This window comes from Heteronotia binoei, chromosome 8, assembly GCF_032191835.1.
Source record: "Heteronotia binoei isolate CCM8104 ecotype False Entrance Well chromosome 8, APGP_CSIRO_Hbin_v1, whole genome shotgun sequence".
Lineage (NCBI taxonomy): Eukaryota > Metazoa > Chordata > Lepidosauria > Squamata > Gekkonidae > Heteronotia > Heteronotia binoei.
In genome coordinates, this window is record NC_083230.1 from 83,210,847 (window position 1) to 83,233,691 (window position 22,845).

The window sequence follows — 22,845 nt, forward strand, 5'->3', positions numbered from 1 at the left end:
AATAAATTAACTTCAAGACAAATGCTGCAGAAAAGAATTGATGGGCACACAGTCTCTGTTTCACCAGCGGACTCATTTTTCTCCTTCAGCACTTGCAGTTCCTTGCCCACGACCTCCCATTACTAAAGAATTTTAAAGGCATTTTAATCATTCCTATAATTAAATGTAATTATAACAGATATAATATATTCTGATAATCAGCATTAACTAGGCAAGATATGATTGTGTCTAGCTCTGGGATTGGTGGGTGGAGAATAACTATGTGTATATATGGAGATAGAGGAGGAGGGGAAACAGTTAGCTGACATGCTGAGTATATTTGTGTGTGTTGCATTCCCTAGTGTTCTTGTAAGGCAGCTCTTCATGCTTGATCACAAACAGTGGCTGTTTACAGAAATCAGTTATGCATAGAAATGGGCATATCTGTAAATGGATGGGCAGAAAGATGGAGACTGAAAGGGTAACAGACATGTGCTTGAGCCTTGTGGTTAGTCTAACATCCTTCTCTCCCACCCTCTCCTTGTCCCCAAGCAATATAAAATCTTTCCTTAGAGGATATTTTATTTCTAGCCAAGTTTTAATGAACTCTCAGGAGCAGACAGAGCTTTCCTCTCTTTATTAAAAAGCTATATATTATGCTATGGAAAGAGGTAGGAGTCATTTTACATATAGCCATTTAGAGCATCTGATAGTGGAACCATCTTATGAAATCTGATTTCAAGTTTAAGGCATATAATTGCTACTTACAATGCCAAACAGGTCTACTCAGAGTTCTGTTCAGATCTATTCAATGAGGTTTAGTTTCAGGAAGTGTTCTTAAGATGACACTGTAAAAGAGCAATCCCAAATAATGCTACTTGGTATCTTGTGCAAGTTATTCAAGTGAATTTATTAATAGTAAAGTGGTCTTAGCATTGCACTATTAGTGTTCCTTTGAACCAGTTATCGCTTTAGTACCCCACATGCGTTGTCTCATATCTGTGTTACTAGAATGATTAAAAATGTATGTTTTCATGCAGAGTGCAGCCTCTTCAGCTGTCAATACTTCCATCAACTTCTCAGGGTAATAAAGGGGACAGAATTAGTTCTTGGGGCAGGATTCAGTCATTAAAAAAAATCTGTAGGGATCTGTTCCTGTGAGGATATCTATTAAAAATCTAAAACACATTGTTACTGCCATAGAGGTTTCTGCACTCCAATTTGTATTACCAGTAAACTAATGTAAAATAGACAAATGCTAGATGAATTTAGCTCTGTATAACTAGTATTTTTGACTTAATATAGAATGTCATTTAAGTGAAGCAAGAAATTATTTCACATCCATACTAAACTCAAGGGCAACCCCCTTCTTTGAAGGATTATATTTTCTTATAACATATTTTGAAATCCTTTCCCCATATTTCTGTCTGATTAGAAATGGATGAAATCAAACCTTACACAAAAAGAAGCAGCTGTAGCTGAGGTTTCCCCTGATATCCCCCAAGGTTTCCCTTGAGATTCTGCTTTATTGCCATGTAAGAAACAGGAAGATTTAGGCTGCAATCCTAAAAACATTTTTCTGGGAGTAAAGCCCATTGAATAAAGTAGGGTTTACATACACATACATTTGCTTAGGACTAGTGCCTTATAGTGAAACCTTCTGGAAAAGTACTCCAGTCTAAACTAACTGAAATAAAGAAGCTTAAACTCTACATAGAACTGTGCTGTTAGATTCCCATGTCCCAAGAATATGCTATCAATTGATTAAGAGAGATTATACACACAGAATGCCATTTCACATATTATATGGCAGCAAATCTAGATTGGCCACTGAGTATATGCTTAAAATTGGTCTGTTGCCAATCTCAGTTTTCTCATTAGGGAATATCTATTATACACATTTTCAAATGTGTTAAATTCACAGCATACGTTTGTAGGTTTATATAAAACTTCTTATGTATGCAACTAAAATATGGATTTCATCTGGTTAGACTGTGATTTGGATGCCCTAGATCTAATCTTCTGATCATTTTTCTGAGCCATTAGAATGTTCATAAACATTTTAGGAGGCAGCCTTTGGTAGAATATGTTTTCTTATTATTCCATTTGGTCAAACTGTGAGCTGGGCTATATAAATGGGTTTGCTGAAATTAAGATTTAAAGCTTTGTATGTTTTTTAGTAATAATCTTTCATATGGTACATCAAAATGTTGAGCATTCATTTATCTTCACAGCAGCCCTTTAAAGTTGGTCAGTATTATTCTCATTTCATAGGAGTGACTTAAGGAGCAAGTAGGATTTTTTTCAAGGTCACTCAGTCAGGTTTTCATGGTGGAGTATGAATGTGAACCCTGGTCTCCCAGTTCCAAATATAACACCATATTGACCTACACTCAGTGTGTGTGTGGTTTTGATAGTAGAAAAAATTCAACATAGTCATAGAACTCTGTGAAAAACAATACTAAGGGATCATTCCTTTCCTATGGAACCCACATAAAAAGCCCTAATGGTAGAAATGGTTCTAACAAGATGAATTGTGGTCAGGAAATCAGGATGACCCTGACCCTGCAGATTAGGCTAGTCACTGCAGGAATCACTGGGCTTTCTCCTTTGAATGAGTCATCAGCCATGGCATAGCACCTATTCAATGCGCATGTAGCATGTCATGCTCTGGTTTGCACAGTTTGGATATGTAGGGTGTCTGATGCTGGATGTCCCAGGTTTTTTGTTCTCTTGATCCTTATTACTTGATGAATTACACCACAAACATCCTCATATAGATAGGGGGAAACTTGTGCGGACTCACTATAGCTGAGTGGTGGCTGAACTCAAGTATCTCAGGTCTGTATATATATATTGTGATGGTGGTGGAAAGTGCCATAAAGTCACAATTGACTTATGCTGACCCCTGATGGAGTTTTCAAGGCAAGATTCATCCAGAGGTTGTTTGCCATTGCCGGCCTCCACATCACAATCTAGTATTCCTTGGAGGTCTCCCATCCAAATACTGACCAGACGAGCCTTGCTTAGCTTCTGAGATCAGGCTAGCTGGGTCAGGGCTAACTTTGGTACTACACTAACTCAATTCGGTGCCCATTTTACCTGGATTTTTAAAAAACAAATAAATAATTGCATTTATTAATAAAAAACACAGGACTGTAGAAATTTGCTAATGTGAGAGTTGGGTGCGGGGGGTGTTAATGTCTCTTTTACCCATTTATCATTTGCTTTTTCTTACAAAATCTCATCCACTACATACTGTTATTCACATTATTCATCTCTTCATGCATCACTTCCATACATTCAATTCAGACACACAAAAAGTTTGAATATTTATATTCCACTTTTGTCCCCAATAATAATTAACTGCTATTGAGATAATGTTGTCTCCTCCCTTTCCACCAATAGTACAATAAGAACCTAGGCACCTCTGAATAACTGAAACTTCCTAAGCAACTGGAATACTCATAAGACTTCAGTAGCCAAGTCAATAGCTAGGGAGATTTTAGTTTGATACACTGAAGCCTGATTTCTTCCAGCCAATAATTAGACTGCAAAAACTGCAGCCTCCTTGTTTACTTATTTGTTGTATCTGTCTGATTTGTAGACCAAAGTATCAGAACTATATGTCTGTAAATCTATATGTTCTAGAATTAAATTTTATATTTCACTTAATCTCTATGACTAGAAGTCTTTCCCTGACAAATGAACCAAAGTTGGCATTGACATCACCAGTACACACACAAACATATTATATCAGTTTATTTATTATTTGATAGGAATCAGACATGAGAATGGCAGTTTATGGTGGCCGAATGTCTAAAACCTTGCCGTGACTTTCTTTGGGAAAGGGCCATGGCTCAGTGCTAGAGTATCTGCTTAGTATGCAGAAGGTCCCGGCAACTCCAGTTTTAAAAGGATGTGAAAATCCTCTTCCTGTGTCCTTGGAGAGCTGCCGCCAGTCTGAGCAGACAACACTGACCTTGTTGGACCAGTGGTCTAATTTAGTGTAGGGCAGTTACATGGGTTCATTTACATGCTCATAAAATTCTGAGAAGTTTGTTTGCTTATATGATGGAAAATAAGATTGATTTATGTATATATAGTTCACCTTTCTCACTGACACTCTAAATAAGGGGTCCCCAACCCCCAGGCCAGGGACCACTACTGGGCTGCAGCCTTTCTGCAAGTGGGCCACAAAGCCTGGCAGCCCCCCCCACACACACACGGAGTTTAGCTTTGTCACACCCCTGCCACTGCCCTCCCTTTCTCCCCGGTGCTGCAATGCAGCGGCACTCCATCATTTCCCTCCCTCCCCCTCCCTCCAATTGCACTGAGCTATGCTGAAACTGGGCCTTACCAGTTTCGATGGGGCCAGTGCACCATCTAACACTTTGAAGTACGTGCGAGAAAATGCTTCTCCCCCCTCCTTCCTGGAACCGGAAGTGAGGGGGGAGAAATATTCTCTCGCGCGTATTTCAAAGTGTTAGTTGGCGCACTGGTCCCATTGAAACTGGTAAGGCCCAGTTTCGACTCTGCTCTGCTTGATCTGAGGGAGGAGGGAGGGCAACAACGGAGTGCTGCACTGCATTACAGTGCCAGGGAGAGAGGGAAGGCAGCAGGAGGGGGGACCCAAGCCTTGTCACGCAGGGTGGGGGGCGATGGAGCTAAAGTCCGGTAGGCCGCTTCTTCAGTGGGTTGCCCGCCACTGCAGAGGCACTGCGAGGGGTGGGTGGCGAGGCTGCAGAGCACCGGGGGGGGGGGGGGTCAGCAAGGCTGTGCCACGCCTCAGGGGGTGGGGGAAAATTCGGTGCCCCCACCCTGCCAGCCCTGGGGTGGGCGGGCCAGCCCTGGTGCCGGTCCCCAGTACCAAGAAGGTTGGGGACCACTGCTCTAAGTGGATTACAGAAATTAAAACAATATAGTAAGAGCAGTCTACAACCAACAATGTAAATAATGCTTTACAAAACCGGAGAACAGCACATCAAAACCAGTATAATACATATAAATAAAGCAGTAAATAACATGCAACAATGCCCTAAAATGGAACTGCAAAATTAGAGAAACATTGCAGCACTATAATACATACAATGAACAAAGCAATGAAAGCTATCTAAAATGTCACAGACATTAACTATGACCCTAATCCCCTTTGTTAAAAGACCCTCCTAATCAGTTCAGTTTTACACATTCCGGGACAGGATAGAAGTGCGGCAGCCCTCCTGACCTCCTCAGGCAGTTTTCCTTCCACTAGGTGAGAGACAGAACAGAGAAAATTCTGCAATGGGCATTCATTGCCTGGAGCTCTTTTAGAAGACTTTGCTGAGACTCAGACCCTGGACACAAAACCCAAATGGGAAAACCAACAGGCAGATTTTTAAAATTGCTATATCCTCCAAATAACAGACATGGGGAAAAGGTCATAATCTAGACAAGTTAAACGCAACCATTTCAACAGGAGAGTCCAGCACATGCTTATCTCCCACTGGATGATCCTAAACCTCGGAATGCTCATACTCCTCCAAAAATGGAATACTGAGCTAGAGGTCTCCTAGATCTAGTCATTTATGAATAAAGATTGGCATGCCTTACACAGTCATGGAGATTAGGTTCATGATGGCTAAACTGAATCTTTATGTAAAGAAGCAGTGGATTTCTTTGTATCAGATGCTGGAGGCAATAATAGGGAAAATGCTCACAGATCAGAATGTTTTGTTGGCCACTGTTGGAAGCAGGGTACTGGGAGACTAGATTAATATTTGTTTTGATTTAGTAGGGCTTTTCTCATCCTCTTAAATACAATGACACATAGAACACGGAATACCCTTTAGAATGTTTTGATTGTAAGATCATTTTAAAATGCTTTGATTATAATATCAATTATCCTTAATGGAGGAGAGGAAAACCATGTATGCCATCCTGACTCCTTTGGAGGATGGAGAGATGGAAAATATGATAAATTTACTAAAAGGGAAGGTGGTTGGTTTGTCCCTTCAGTCATTTTGTGTTCACAGTGCCATCTGAAGCAGTTACACCCTTCTATGTCCATTAAAGTTGAAGGGTTTAGAAGGGTGTAACTAAACTTAGGGGTGCACTGTCCATCTCCTATATAGTTGATCAAGTAGCCCTCCCAAACTATTTCTTCCATCACCTTTTTGCCTCCCTTTAAAAACCTCTTGAATCACACACTTTGAAAGGCAAAGGCAATACCCACACAAAAACAACTGATGCTTTAGATTACAATACCAAAAGAACAAATGTGATATTTTAAAAAACATCTTGCCTCCTTTCAGTGAATATTTGAACCAATATCTATTTTGGTATTTTGTCTTTACAAATTTACTTCTTGATCATTTTGTTTCTTGTTGATCTTCATATCTATTATGCTTTAAAGATTTGCAATGATTATTGGATTTAAAAAGAAAATCTCTGCCTTCTATTGAAATTAGCAGGATTGCAAAGGGCTTAACTTTGGTTGAATTTTGCCTGCAGACATTTGCTGTGTATGTTGACATAGGTTTAGAGAGCATCTGTTGATTTTGCACAAGTTTTGAGAAAGGATTTCAGAGAAGATTATTAGTGTAATCTGCAGCATATTATGACTGTGAGACAGAGGAGGATTTTTGGATTTTTGGTAATTCACTTTTAGATATTTTAGTATTGATGATCTCAGTGCAAGTTTGGGGGGTGGGGTTAAGGTAGTCACAACTAAATTTGATAGAACTGGATTTTGGTCACAATCCAGCAAAAGTTAGTCATGGTATACCAAACTGCACATACATTTGTTTCCTTCTCCTGAGTTTATTTGTACTGAAAACAGCTGCAGAAGTTACCTTTTTGTAGCCCTCTTCACATGTTACAGTGAACATATGTATATCTGTTCATTCAATATGTGTTCACTTTACTAAAGATATCAGAGACTAGTACTGGATAAATGTGAGATTCATATCAACTGTTCAGCAGTACATGCACTGAATGTAACTTGAGTTACTTGAGACTTACAAATTTAAAGCTCTCAAATGTACTCTGTACATATTGTAAGTGCACTCACTGTAACCTGTGAACAAGGCTAGAGCAGAAGAGTGGTGGTAGGAGAAGGAGTCCCTTGATTCTTTGCCTTCCTGCCATTCGGCTATTCAAAATTGTCTTCCCAAAGTTGTTTCTCCATCACTGGTAAAAAAAAAAAGATCTTTTCTCTTGCAAGAAGGAAACCAAGGCTGAATGAACAAATGGTAGGAAGCGCTCTTTTCTTCTTCTTTTTAGGCCCTGGGGAAAAGACCAGCAGCTGGAGCAAGGCAGGAGGGCATTTGGGGCTGCTTGTGGGAGGAGGGAGCCACAAAAATCATGCTTCGCTGCTAGTTAACATCCTTGTACCCATGGAAATGCTGCCCAGATTGAGTCTTTGGTTTGGTTAGTCTTGGTGGAAAGGATGGAACAGAACATGCAGCCCAACCTCATACATGTATACTCAGAAGAAAATCTTAGCGTTAACAGAACTTGGTCCTTAATCATTGTTTCCTTTCTCTCTTCATTATATTTATGACTTACATTCATCACTGCTGTGCTTCCAATTGTAGCTTTCATTGTGCCTGACTTTAGTTAGCCTTTGCCCACTGGTTAGCATTTTGGCATTGATTATGAGACAGTCACAGGCTGCTATTCCAGCACATATTCAGCAAGTATTCAATTAACTTGCCTTACAGGTTCAATCTGCTCCGACTGATGTTCTTGCAGTGCTGTCTTCTGACCAGAGTTTGGTACTAGTGCTCAGACTGAATCCCTGCTGGATGTCCCTTGGTTCAGGGTCTTCTGTTGGCTTGGATCCTGAAAAACCTAGTAAACTACTGTGTGTACTCTGAGTTCCCATGTCACACTGGGGTAAAAAGAAATGTCTGGTTGGAGCAATGATACAAGGATCCAGGTTTGTTTCTCCGATAATCTTTGGCATCAGCTCTGGCCAGAATTATTATGTGCAGTTATAACTCATTTCAATCCCTTTTAAAAATATTTACTTTGAATGCAGGCTTCTGGAAGTTCTATTAACTTCCAGTAATAAGATTAATTATTTTTGTGGTCTACCAGGACTGTCTAACCATTGCAGTGATGCTTAAAGGAGACCTTTGCTGAATGTCCTTCCCTATTTATGACATCCTGACCTCAAGTTATCTAGTTTTGGAAGGAGAACTTGATGAGGGGGGCAGGATTTTTTTGACCATCTAAATAATAATACTTTGTATGTGTGTGTATAGCACTTTACAGTCTACAAAGTAGTTTATGTACACTGTCTCAGAAATGTTTAGGAGAGCCGTGGAAGACAGGTCAGTATGATAATTATTATCCTCAGATGGCAGCTGTAAAGCAATGATTAAAAGAAAATGGTTTACCTAAGGCTACCTAACGAAAACACACATGAATACATATGAAGTTGCCTTCTACTGCGTCAGACCTTTGGTCAATCAAGGTCAATATTGTCTACTCTGATAGGCAGTAGCTCTCCAGAACTCAGAGGAGATTCCTTTACTCAGGAGCGGCCAGGGATTGAACCTGAGACTTTCTACATGCAAAGCAGAAGCTCTGCTACAGAGCCTGGACTCATCCTCCCACTGCTGTTTTTTGAGGTACATCCCTAATGAGTTCCCAGCTAAGGTCAGCTTTTATTTGCTTAGCCACCATACTCCACCAGCAACTCTGACACAGAATGACTACTTCAGCTGCCTAGGGATTGTCTGCAGAGACAGGACGCATCCCATCCTTCTCAGAGTGATCCGTATAAAGCCAATAATGTTCCTTACAAGTGGCTTAAGCATGCTCGAGACAGACCTCTTCAGGCTAGTAAATGAATGGAAATGTGTTGAAAGGGGGGGGGGCAATGAAGGAGACAGGTTTTCTGATGCCTTCTCAGCAAAAGGGGGCTTTTGATCTCGTTACGTAAATGTGCATGACCATTTGACAAGGAAATAAATTAATTTTAAAAATCCAAATAGACTCATGCACTGCAAAAGTGCAGGGTCCCCCCTCCCTTTTTTCACTCCAGACGCTGATATTTCCCATGATTAATATTACCTGGCAGATTTCAATCTTTCTGACAGCAGCCAAGAAACATAAGCAAGCCCCCGCGCTCCACCCTCACTTTAACAGATGGGAAATGGTGAGCTCACCAAACAGCTTTTTAATATGCACATGGAACATTTTTTTTCTCCCCCACCATCAAATATCTCTGATAAATACCACCCACTCCATTTTACTTTTAGTAAGATAATTGGCAACTGTGAAAGAAAGCCATTAGAGTTAGAATTCTTTGGCAATTTATGGAAGGGGCCTGGTCGAGAGCAAATATGCCACATGCACAGGTCTCCTCAAGGCAGAAAATTCCTATGGCTTTTGTTTTCTTTGGGAGTTCAGTCTCCAAATATTGCCCAACCTCTAGGCAATTCTGCCTGGCATCACAGCAGAGTTGAGCTGGCTTGCCTTTGCCCAGAATGCTTGACTTTACTAATAAGCTGCCTCTTAGGAACACCAGGGAAGGTGCTGGGGGTATATTGTTGCAGCCATTTTGTTATCTAAAGTGAGGATAGTCCCCATTCTCCTATGTGGGTAATTTTCTGGCAGTCTGCAGAAGGCAAGCCCATCCTTACAAAAGGTGTGGCCATAGATAGCAATGCCTCTGGCCCCTTTCCAACAGCCTTTGTAATCTCTTTTGGTAGCCAGCTGCTAACAGATTTTTTGTGTCATTTCAGACACAATTGTTTCAGCAACCGATTGCTAAGGGATTTTATTTATCTTTTCATACAAAGCCACTTGTGTCTGGCTTTGCATTGCATGGTTGAGCCATTATTGAGGTAAACTGTTTTCTTCCATTTTCACCTCTTCTTTGTGCTTCTGAACCATTGTAATGTGCTGTTTGAAATGTCTGCAGTATTTTCAATAGTGTCACATGATCGTCCTCAAACTTTTTGGGAACATTCTAAATCGAATGCTATAGCATTGGACCAATATAGCACTTCAGTGCCACAGTGGCACCATTGAAAGGACTTGGCACAACTTAGAATGTTTTTTTGAGGAAGATTGTGTAGTGAAAAAGGGCAAGGGAAATGTGCAGCACTGATTGAAACGGCCAGATAGCTTCAGAGATGGTTCATTAACAGAATTAAATTCACTATATGAAACCTCAATCCTTGTATCACTTTTCTTGGAACTGGGTCAACAACAGATAATATCTGGTTTAGAATAGTAACATGAAAGGGGCCTCTTTGTTGCCTTTAAGGTCATAGCCATGACCTCTGCTTTGCCTGCAGATGGCTGCATGCTCAGTCTCTGGCATCTCTAGAAAAAAGCCTCTCATGTAGCAAAACTAGGAAGAACCCTTGTCCTCATCTACCAACAGAAACTGCTAATCGGGATAGAACTCATGGATTAGATGGGATGATGGAAGGCAGTTCCTGTATCTGTTGAGACTGGTGGCCAAAAATGTTTCTTTCCCTTAAGGTTCTGAAGATAGGATTGCAACTGTGATTGAAGATAGGATTGCACCACAACTGTGTTACTCTTGCTCCCTTCCTAAAACAAGCATGAACACAATAAATGATGCAGGGGAAAAGACATGTAGTTTTCACAGAACACAACATCCTCCCTTTTTCCAAGCAGAATGTTGATTGTTTCACTGCATAGCATTCACAGGCCTAGTCATAGTCTCTCCTCTGTATCCAACAGTGATAAGAGCATTATGTTCTGTGACATGCTCTGAACTGGTTTCTTCCTTTTGGTGGTACAATGCTTGTTGGCAGGAATTCTGGTCAACTATGAGGCTCTCCTATTGAGCAATGTTTCATATAGGTTGCTAGCCACCTCTGGGAGAAATTGGGGGCAGCAACTGATGCCCCAGCATGCTGACATTAGGGCTGCCAGCCTCCAAGTGGTGGCTGGAGGAGAACCACTATTACAACTGATCTCCAGATGACAGAGGTCAGTTCACCTGGGGGAAATGGCCACTTTTTAAGTTGGAATCTATAACATTATGCCCCAAACTCCAGCCTCCTCAGGCTCCACCACCAAACTCTCCAGGTATTTCCCAACCTGGAACTGGCAACACTCCATTACTTCCATTAAAACAGGAAGTGACATCATTAAATGCCCCATTTTCACCTTCCACTGGTGCCTGAGGCACTCCCAGGCAGAGCACTGGGATCCTACAGTGGGAGAACTGGCAATTCTATACTAGAAGCAGCCACCTGATTGACTTAATGGAAGGCTACACTTAAGTGAGCTGTGTGGGTAATTTGTCTTGGATTTAGAGAAAAAGGGTGGCCTTCATCATCGGGTTTGATTATTTGGTTTTGTAGACATGTCTTTCTTCCACTGACTGTAGAGATGAGTGGCAACGTTTTACTTCAGTTATTAGGATTTGTTCTCCTAAACCAATGCATTGTTTAATAGGTGTCTCTATCACTGTGCAAATTGGTTTTTCCTGTTTTCTCCAGGTATCATAAAGAGAGATAATATGATAGTTCACAAATAGATCCTCAAATTGTGGGTTGTGGATGTTAGGTATAATGCAGCACTGGGTGGGAACATAAGGGGAGTGAACCAACAATGTCAGAAGAGGCAAAAAAGAAAAAAAAATCCCACACACAGTGGGTTACCTGCACTGAAACCTTCTGTGAAACTTAGCCAATTATCTTCTCTTGTGAACATTTTTGCAGGCGAATATCCTCCCCACTGTGCCCTTCTATAGCATTGATAGATAGATCTAATTTTCAACATGGCCAGATCTATGAATACAGAAATCCAGAGATTGGAGCCATGAACAGACAAGACAGAACTTTTTGCAAATCTGAAAAAGGCATCAGGTTTGCAGAAAAATTAAAAAAGGGTTTTAAAAGCCCAAGTAACAGTAGCAGTACCTATAGCTTTAAGAAATTAATGCCTCCAGTGGCTGTTGCTAGGCAACCACAATAGTATCACCAGCTTCAGTCTTTTGGTTTCTGTCACTAAAAGGCAGAAGGAGGGGCAGGGCACTTTACAGGGTTATTTTGGCCTTTGAGGCAGGACTCATCAGGGCCAGACCTTCCAGCAACCACCACCAGTCAGCTTGCTACCATGTGACTTCCAGTTTTCACTGAAGCCCAAGTTAGCATGTTGTAGTGGTAGAGTGTCAAGCTAAGATTGGAAAACCCAGGTTCAGATCCCCACTCTTCTGTGGAAATTCACTGGGTGATCTTGGACCAGTCACATACTCTAAGGCTAACTTGCTTCATAGGTTTGTTGTGGGGATAAAATGGAGAAGAATTATATAAACTGCTTTGGGTCCCCATTGTGGAGAAAAACAAGGTATAGATGAAGAAAATGAATAAATGCAGGTGAGGCATGAGGGGCAGATAAAAGGTGGAAAGGAAGGAGGCAGAAAAAAGTGAGTATCTAGGGACTTCTAGGGGAAGGAAAAGATAATATGGGAAAAGGAATCCAGGGAAGTAAGGTGCCCACCTCTGAGTCCTTGTGGTTCCCCACCTTGCAGCTGGGCCCATCCTGGCTAGTACCATGCAACTGGGCCCAGCCTGGCAACTGGCATGATGCAACTCAGTGAGAGTTGTCCTGGGAACAGGCTATCAGGAGGAGGGAAAGATGGAAAGCTGAAGACAGGCAGATAACAGTTAGGCTGGCTGGTAGGTGGGAATGATAGAAGGGTTCAGAAGAAAGAGAGAGGCTATGGGGAGAGGATTTCCAACCTTTGGGTGGTGACTGGAGATCTCTCAGAATTACAACTGGTCACCAGCCAATGCAAATCAGTTCCCCTGGAGAAAATGGCCACTTCAGAAGTTTGTCTCTATGGCATTATACCCTGAAGACCCCCCCCCTCAAACCCCACCCTCTCCGGACTCTGCTGCCCAAATGTCCAGGCATATCCCAACCTGGAGCTGGCAACCCTAGGGGAGCTTTTAATAAAGAAGAAATATTGAGAGATGGGAAAATGAGGCCCACCACCATATTCTTTTATAATTGTCAATTTATTAGAACAGCTTTGAATTTTTAGGCCAATTAATTAATTGGTGCCAAAATGGGAGAACCTCCTAAAATTAAGAAAAGAAAAACAAGATTAACTGAAATAGGCCTTTGCACAGTTGTACTAACTGTAACTTCACTAGAATTTGTGGAATCAGTGTTGCCAGGTCCAAGCTGGGAAATTCCTAGAGATCTGGGGGTGGAACCTGGGGAGGACTGGGACCTCAGAGGGGTACAATGCCACAGAGTCCACCCTCCAAAATATCCAATTTCTCCAGGGGCACTGATCACTGTAGTCTGGGGATGAGCTGCAGTTCTGGGGGATTTCCCAAGTCCCACCTGAAGGCTGGCATCCAGAGATTCAGCAAAGCAACAATCTTCTTCCCTTCTCCCCCTAAAGAAATTAGAAGGGAATGCTATACATAGTCTTCTCACAAACAGTGGAGAAATGGGCAGGTTTTCATGAGGATAGCAGCAGTGGAGGAAATCTCTGGATCTGGGGGTAACTGCTGGTATATCTAGTTGAGCTCCTCCCTCAGGTGGCTTTAATCCTCCTTCCATACACCTCTTGTTCATGTAGTGGGGCAAGCTGAATGTAACATCCCATGTCCACAAACATTTCACCCACACTGGTCAAAATTAGCCCTACTGCCAGATACACAGATACCATCTCAAAAGGGCACATTTGGGGTGCCATCAATGGGCATTAGACCTTCATGGTTTGTGTGTAAGCCACAAATATCCAAGGAGGCCTACAAGTAAAGAAAGCTGGCTTTGGTGTCAGGGAAAAACAGAGAAGGTCGATGTGATCTTCTTGTCAGTCATCACCAAGGGAAAGTACTCTCTGGTGGCATAACAGGAACACTTGGTGTGTGTAGGCACTACATGCCTTGTTCCTCTTGCTGGCAGCATGAGAGCCAGCACTGTAATCCCTAACAATGAGAGGGGAGGAAAATAAATTCTCAGAGAGTCATAGGAAGGAACGAGAGAGAGCAGATGATCTTTTTCAAGGAGCTTGGTTTCCATCTAGAAAGGATAACATAAGGGGAAACAGGTTTTTTTAAAAAGATAAATTACAAAGACAGAAACAGAGACTGTCAGAAAAGAGCGGTTTTTAAAAAAATCCTTTCATTATTCAACATAGGCCAGATTGTCTCAGGGTTAACAATAGCGACAAAAGCAAAAACCCTTTTTTCTATGAACAAATGGAGTCATACATGAAAATAGGGATGTGACATTTAAATCCAGAACTAGAACAATCAAAGAGGGCAGCAGACAGTATCACTGAACCTTTTGTCAAGACCAACCAGACTCAACAGATCAGAAATACTTCTCAAAAGTCCTTTGGCAACATCAGTTGCAAAACAAAGGGCCCGGCTTGCCAGCATGCGGCACCTCTGAACAGCCACAGTACACAAAAGGCTCCTATCAGAACTCCTGTGTCCCTCCTCTGTCTCTGCTAGAGAGTGAAATGACTTCTCATCTTTTCTCTTAATCCATTCCCTTTGATCCCCCAGTCTTCCCAATTTTCTCTTTTTAATATGAATGTCTCCATTCTCTGCACACATTTTATTTGAACAGGCTCCATTCTCTAACATACATTTCCTGTGGGGGATGTCCAGATGTAATGGGAGCACCTGAATAGAGACCTGGAAAGATCTCCCAACTGGTTGGCTGGTTTAAACACAATGTAGAACATTCTTCCAAGAGAACAGGATGAGTTCATAAAAAGTAAAACTAGAATAGTGCATCTCAGAAACAGAAACAATGCAGAGAGTGATCTTACCAGGAGGGATAATATGACCTAGTAGGTTCTCTTCCATCATTAACACCTAGATTCAATGCTTGTAATTGCCATTAAAAGTTTCTTTTTTCCCTCTGCAGAGGAATGAGACAGATAACCCCTCAGGGCTTCATTTCTTCCAAAGCATTTTTATGTTGATTCATCTCTTCTTGGAAAGGGCCTCATCTAAGAATTGTTTTAAATTATGCACAGCATGTTCATGCCGAATATTGCCCACAGAAGTTACTGGGTTTTTTCCCTTTTTTGGGGGGGGGTTACAAAGGAAATTGGATCATTTTGAAAAAAAATATGATTAATCAAAAAGGGCTGCTATTATCTGAGAGCCTGCTGGTTTTTAGAGACTTGGGGACAAACCTTACTCACATCTCATTGGTCCAGGTACAATGTAGCTCTTCATCACAGCAAGGTCTGTTCTGATCATCATCCAGTCCTTGACTGAAGGGCTTGCTCTTTAATACAAAATATACAAAGAGTGTAGGTTACTCTGTGGGTGAAGGTGTGTTACCATTGTCCTTTGCTTTCTTAACAACCAGGGTTGTGAGTTGGCTCATCCATTATAATCAGTGCAAATACCTGCCAGTGAGTGATTTACTTGTGTGATAGGCAATGTAATTCTGGAAGAAGGAACTTGTGTGCAGTCCTCCAGTTCTTCATTATTACTTCAGATGTGACCAAGGTGAGTCTTGGCATGAAAAATACCACTGCTGCTTTATACTGAATCAGACCACTGATCCATCAAGGTCAGTACTGTGTACTGGAAGTGGCTGTCTAGGATGTTAGGTAAAGGATGACTGTGTACATGGTCAGAAACTTCCAGGAGACTGTGGTTGTCATGGTTCCAGTATGGCTCCAGCCACCTGTCCAAAGCCTCCTTGTAGCCCTTTCAGCTCTGACAACTGCCCACTTGCTTACCCTCCCTGTCTCTGCCAGTATTTGTCTTCTGGTACAAGAAAAACTTAGTTGCTGCTATAGGAAAGAATTAAGTGGATGACAGCAATGAAAGAAAAGAGTTGGAACAAATAACTCTGTGGATGACTGTAGTGGTTTGTAAGAAACAGAAGGTGCTACAGTCATCTGGAGGCAACTGCTGGTGTGGCAGGTCATTTGTGCACTTTTGTATAAAACAGACTAAAGATGTTAGCTTTGGACAGCAGATTCTCACTGTGTGGTCATCTTGGATATTCAGGCCCTCTGCTAAAAGGCACTGAAAGATGACCAACATAAAGAATATCTGGGGCTCTGCAAGCTGCATTCTCCAGAAGCTATGTGACAGAGTCATGTATGCACCTATCTCTCTTGGGAAATTTAAATGACTCAAATGTTTTGGAGCAGCAGAAAGATCTTCCTGTTCCCAATAATATTTGGGCTGGTGGGACAGATGGCTTCAGCTTTTGCAGCAATTATGTTATTTTTATTATGCTTTGGTGGGTGATCATTCTAGTGAATTTATAAGATGATCATTCTACTGAATTTATAAGATGCCTTAAATGGAGAAAGACATGTTAGAAATTAAACAAATGTCACCATCTTTGCTTGAGCCCAGAGCCTGACAGGAGGGCTTATGATCCAAGTCAAGTCAAGTCAGCCCTTATTGGCATAAAAATAACAGTACAGATTAATAAAACAGGATAGAAACACAACTTTCACGTACACCTGTGTGAACAGAAATTATTTCTGAGATATCCTTTGGTGCAGCATTAGAGCAGAGTACAGAAACTTGGCTGACCTCTCAGTAACATTAATAGAAAAATTATTCAAGAGTCTATGGACCTTAAGTGCGTCAGAGCAGTCAATCATGCTGGCTAAAACAGAGTATAAATACATATAACGTAGATCCGTATACAGATGGCAGTGCAGCTGAGCATGAGTAATTGACTCAACACATTTTTGTTTACAAGGACAATACCTAGATGAATAGGCTATTTTATTGAATCTGCCATCAAGAATGGCAGAGGGCATAGCATTGCATCTGGCAAGAGAAAACGCTCTGCATTGACATGGCACCTGCAAGGAAGGTGTGGGATGGTGGCTCAGTAGTAGAGGATCTGCTTGGTAAGCAGAAGGTCCCAGGTTCAGTCCCCAGCATCTCCAACTAAAAAGGGTCCAGGCAAGGAGGCATGAAAAACCTCAGCTTGGGACCCTGGAGAGCTGCTGCCAGTCTGAGTAGACAATACTGACTTTGATGGACCAAGGGGGGTCTGATTTGGTAGAAGGCAGCTTCATACATTTATATGAAGATAGGTAAGAAGCCATCTTCCCTGTGCTGAGAGGAATCTCAAAGCTCAGAGGTGACTATATAACTTCTGGTTTATGATCCAATCATCTTGTAGAAAGTAAATAGGTAAAAATCTGGTGGTTGGATGGGTGACCTCCTGAGAACTCTATGGATGCCACCTGGACTTCCATAAATACAATCAAATACATTAATATATTAATATTGTAGTCAGGGCTTTTATTGTAGAAAAGGTCCAACAGGAACTTATTTACAAATTAGACCACACCCCCTGATGTCACCATTGTTTCGCAAAGGACTTTTTATAGACAAAGCCCAGCAGGAGCTTATTTGCATATTAGGCCACAGCCTCTGACACCAGGCCAGCCAGAATTGCGTTCCTGTGTGTTCCTGCTCAAAAAAAGCCCTAATTGTAGTGATATAACACCTGTGTTGTTTTAATGTTCATACTTGTTTTAATGGTTTTATGCAGGGCTTTTTTTGAGCAGGAACGCAGTTCCGGCTGGCTTGGCACCAGAGGATGTGACCTAATATGCAAATGAGTTCCTGTTGGGTTTTTTCTACAAAAAAGCCCTGGTTTTATGTAATTGTTGCCTATTGGCCTATAAACCACCCTGAGCCTGCTCTGACAGGGAGGGCAGGATATAAACCAACCAACTAACCAAATAAATAAATAAAATGGAAGCAAGCTGGGATGAATTGTAGTGAATAAATATATCATAGTTGCAAACCATACAGCAGCATCCTAAACAAAGTTACACCCTTCTAGGTCAGCTGAAAGGTACTTAGAATTTATTTATTTATTTTATTCCACTTATATCCCGCCCTTCCCACCGAGGCGGGCTCAGGGCAGCTCACACAGACATGCATGTGATTGATTCAACGTAATAATACAGCATTAAAACCATAAAACATAGAGTAAAATAGGCATAAAATACATAACGTTTCAGTGCCATGATCTCACATTTTCCAATTTTATTGTTCTCTGTATAGCAGATCTTAAATTATCCTCTCTGCAACTGCTATACAGCAGATCGTTGGTGGTGGTTCACATGTTGCTATAAACTGTAGTGCCTAGTTCACAAATGCCTGGTGGCAGAGTGCCGTCTTACAGGCCCTGCGGAATTGTATGAGCTCTCGCAGGGCCCTGACCTCTTCCGGCAACTCATTCCACCAGCTTGGGGCAACTACAGAGAAGGCTCTGGCTCTAGTTGATGTGAGCCTCGCCTTCTTAGGGCCAGGGATTGTAAGTAGATTTTGTGACCCAGACTGAAGTGCTCTCTGGGAAACATGTGGGGAAAGGCGGTCTCTCAGGTATGAAGGCCTCTGGCCATATAGGGCCTTAAAGGTAAGAACCAGCACCTTGAAACGAACCCGGTATGCAATAGGCAACCAGTGCAGCGCTTTCAGCACAGGTTGAATGTGTTCCCGTATAGGAAGGCCCATTAACAACCTGGCTACTGTGTTCTGCACCAGTTGAAGCTTCCGGGTTTGAGCCAAGGGCAGCCCCATGTAGAGGGCATTGCAGTAACCCAATCTTGAGGTGACCATGGCGTGGATCACTGTCGCCAAGTCACTGCTTTCGAGGTAGGGGACCAACTGCCTTATCAGCCGTAGATGTTAAAAGGCTGATCTGGCAGTTGCTGCCACCTGGGCCTTCATATTTAAAGAGGAATCCAGGAGCACCCCTAAGTTTTTGACCTTGGGTACCGGTGTAAGTGGTGCCCCATCCAAGGCTGGTAATAAGACCTCAGTTCTCAGACTGCCACAACTTAGGTACAGGACCTCTGTCTTCGTTGGATTCAGCTTCAGTTGACTCAGCCTGAGCCACCCTGCCGCAGCTTGAAGTGCCATGGTCAGATCTTCCATGGAGAAGTTGGACTGGCCACCCATCAGTAGATAAAGCTGGGTGTCATCCACATATTGATGACATCCCAGTCCAAACCTCTGGGCGATCTGGGCAAAGGGGTGCATGTAGATGTTGAACAACATCGGGGATAGAACTGCCCCTTGTGGCACACCACACACAAGTGGGTGCTGATGGGACAGTTCCTCCTCTATTGCCATCCTTTGTTCTCGACCCTGAAGGAAAGAGGAGAGCCACTGTAAGGTCAACCCCCGTATCCCAGCTTCAGCAAGGCGGTAGGTCAGCAACTGATGATCGACCGTGTCAAATGCGGCTGATAGATCTAGAAGCATCAGTACTGCCTCGCCAGCTCTATCCAGATGCCTCTGGAGGTCATCCATGAAAGCGACCAGAACCATCTTCGTTCCGTGGCCTGGGTGGAACCCAGAATGGAAAGGGTTCGGTACAGAAGCATCATTCAGAAAGCTCTGTAACTGCACCACGACCACCTTCTCAATAATCTTGCCTCAAAAAGGCAAGTTTGACACCGGCCGGTAATTTGCCATTGCCTCTTTAAGAGGCTGAGGGAAGATCCCTTCAGATAGGGACCGATTTACAATTTCGCTCAGAGGGACCCGAAGTTCTAACCTTTATAAACTAGGTTATAAATCTTTATAAGCCAGCTAACCTTTATAAACCAGGACGGACATGGGTCCAAACTACAAGTAGTTGAGTGTACAGTAGAGGGCGTACTGTCGACTTCCTCCAGGCTGAGTGGAGTGAAGTAATCCAAAACCTGACTAGAAGGCGTACACGGAGCCTCAAGTTCCTTTACTGTCTCAAGAGTGGCTGGGAGGTTGTGGCAGAGTGACAAGACCTTATCTGCGAAGAAACTCGCAAAAGCCACATAGCCTATGTCCAATTCCCTAACATTTTCATTACCCTGTGGAAGGGTAGTTAGTGACCGAATTGTTCTAAACAATTGTGCTGGGCTTGAGTTCGCAGATGCAATCGTGCCCATAAGGTGGACTCTCTTAGCAGCCTTGACTGCCATTTCATAGGTTCTCATAAATGACCTATAGGATCTTCTTGTCACTTCGTCATGGGCACGCCGCCTTTGCCTCTGTAGTCGTCTTAGCCCCTGTTTCTTCAGCCATAGCTCCGGGGTATACCATGGAGCCAGCTTTGAACGGGGGTGGAGAGGGCGCCTGGGAGCAATCTCATCGATGGCTGTGGAAAGCCGGTTTTGCCAGGTCTCCACCAGCTCATTGAGAGAATTGCCAGGGGGCCAAAAGTCTCACAAAGCCATCTGAAGCCGCATGGGGTCCATTTGGCTTTGTGAGCGAGCCGGCCACCCAAACGGGGTTGGAGTGGAACATTTACATAGGCCTTCAGGGCATAGTGGTCTGATCATGGCACTGCATCAGCAGTGATACGGTCCACTGTCACTCCCGGCGCAAAGACCAAATCCAGCATGTGCCCAGCCTGGTGCGTGGGAGTTGTTACATATTGAGAGAGTCCCGGTGCTGCCATGAATGACACTAGGTCTGTTGCCTGAGTGGAGCGTGCGTCATCGGCATGGACGTTCAAATCACCCAAGACCAACAGCCTTGGGTGTTCCAACGCCCAGCCTGCCACTGCCTCCACCAGGGATGGTATGGTACTGGACGGTGCGTTGAGTGGTCGGTACACCAACCAGATAGCCATACTCTTTCCTGTCTGACACACCATGCCAACACATTCAATGCCAGTGATCTGAGGAGATGGAAGCACCCGGAAGGAGTAAGCCTCCCAGAGTACTGCCACCCCTCCCCCCTGCCCGCTACTCCGTGATTGGTGGAGGACCGAAAACCCAGGTGGAGTCATCTGGGAAAGAGTAACCATCTCCCCATCTCGCACCCAGGTCTCAGTCATGCAAGACAGGTCCATATTCTGTTCTAACAGAAAGTCCTGAAGGACCGAGGTCTTGTTATTAATGGACTTGGCATTGCACAGCACAAATGTCGGAGGTGGGTACTTCAGCTTGACCTCACTGTCTGCAACCGTTGGGATGGGACACAGGCCGGAAGGAGGCCGAACCTTCTGATATCTCAGGCTCCTTTCCTTAATTCTATGCCTGTTCCCACCACTGTACTTTCCCCTCCTCAGGAGCACCGGAATCCCCAACTCACTCATCACCTCCTCCTGATGGTCTTTGCAATCGCTTCAGACCAACTGAGGGGTGATGGTAATAGCAGTGCAGAAAGGTACAGAGAAATCCTAACTATACCTGAATATGCCTCCAATTTGCTAATAACAATACCTTACCAACCAGTTTAGTCTAGCCCAGTATTCCCAATTTGTCTTACCTACTAAATTTATAAGCCCTTAATATTATAATTGAACAATTTCCAATTAATACTATTAATTTACTCCCAATTTAATCAGCAATTTGTAACTTCTAACATTTAATTTAGCAGCCAATGTTTCTTTGCGGGGGGGAAGAGGGAAGGGCAGGGGGGAGGACAAGAAAGGCAGAAGGTCTATTTACCATCTACTAAATTAATTAAAAATCTAAGTTCATTAAATGATCACCATTGCTAATTAATTAAACATAACAAATCAATAATACTACAGATAAACCTAAATCAAATTCTTACAGTTAAATTTAGCAGCCAGTACAATCTCCTTACATATTAATTTCAGGTAGACTTAATTTAGTAAACTTCATTATCCTATGCAATTTAATTTAACATTTCATTATCTTATACATTTAATTTAATATACTAAAATTAGATTGCAATAACAATTCATCCAGTTAGAAGCAGTTTGTTAAAAAGGAGGCTGATTTTACAACTCCAAGCTCGTGGTGAATGATCGAATAAAAAGCTGGGTTAAAATGTCCAGAGTCTTCCAGGTGCAAGTTGTAAAGTGCAAAAGATGTAACGTATAAAGTGCAAGGTGCAGTCTGGGTGCAAAATGCAGTATTTGTGAAGGTTGGAACAGTTTAATAAGCCACAGTTCGTCCGGGTACAGTTCCTCCGACATGGAGCAGGTCCCACCACTCTCATTCACCTCTGCACAGCCCAGTATAATATTACTACCAGCTGGACAATTTGTTGGCTTTGTGCAGCCCTCAGGGGGCTCCGAGGGAGCGGAAACTCTCCCTGAGCTCCCCTTGCTGCTTTGCTGGGGTCTGCAACAGCGACGGCAATCGCCACCACCGCCAGCTGTAGAAAGGAGCCCAGCTCGTGAAATGGCTACAGCGGGGCTGGGTTGCGTCGTCACCATGGGGAACCTACCAAGGCCAGCAGTTCTATATGGTCGCAGCTCCTCTCCCGCGGCTTGGATATATCTGTAATCTATGCCGCGGTTTTGATGGTCCTTGCCAGAGGAGGTGAGTCGCAGGCTCGATTTCATCTGCGATTTTGGGTGTCTCGATGGTCCATGTCGACTTCCTTCTGCCCCAGACTGTCGCGTCACCACATTTGCCATTTAATCCTGTCAATTCAACTCCGTATAGGTATTTTAGGGGGAGAAGACAGCAGGAGCTCTAATGCCGAAGCTCATCGCGTACCGCCATCTTTAAAATGGTGCCATAAGATCCTCTCAATGTGCAGTACACAATACATGGGATTTTAAAAGTTCTGCTGGGAAAGCAGGGCAGGTGTAGGATAGGATAGGAAAGTTCACTGTCACAGGGACAGCAACATAGAATGGTGACTGAGGAATCTATGTTATGGATTCCCTGGGTAGAGAAATGAGAAAGTTAAACATGTTCATACCAGCCAGTCCTGACCTAGCATGTTTTTCTTCCTCATGGCCCATTTCACCTAAGCTGGCCACTCTCAGTTGCCTTCTCTGAGTAATTAAGCTGTGATAATCCAGAGGCCTTAAGTGCCATGACCTTACCTCAAGCTGGTTTAAAGGTCAAGAACTGAGCATTACAGATGCTCTTTTGTTTCGTTTTAGAGAGCCTGTGGTGTATATGTAAATTTTAAATTTTTA

General features: G+C 42.9%; 1 protein-coding gene across 1 annotated transcript in view; it reads left to right on the forward strand.

Annotated features, from left to right (window-relative positions):
• Positions 1-22,845, forward strand: part of NPTXR (neuronal pentraxin receptor) — a 37,299-nt gene that overhangs the window by 1,087 nt on the left and 13,367 nt on the right. The window lies entirely within an intron of this gene.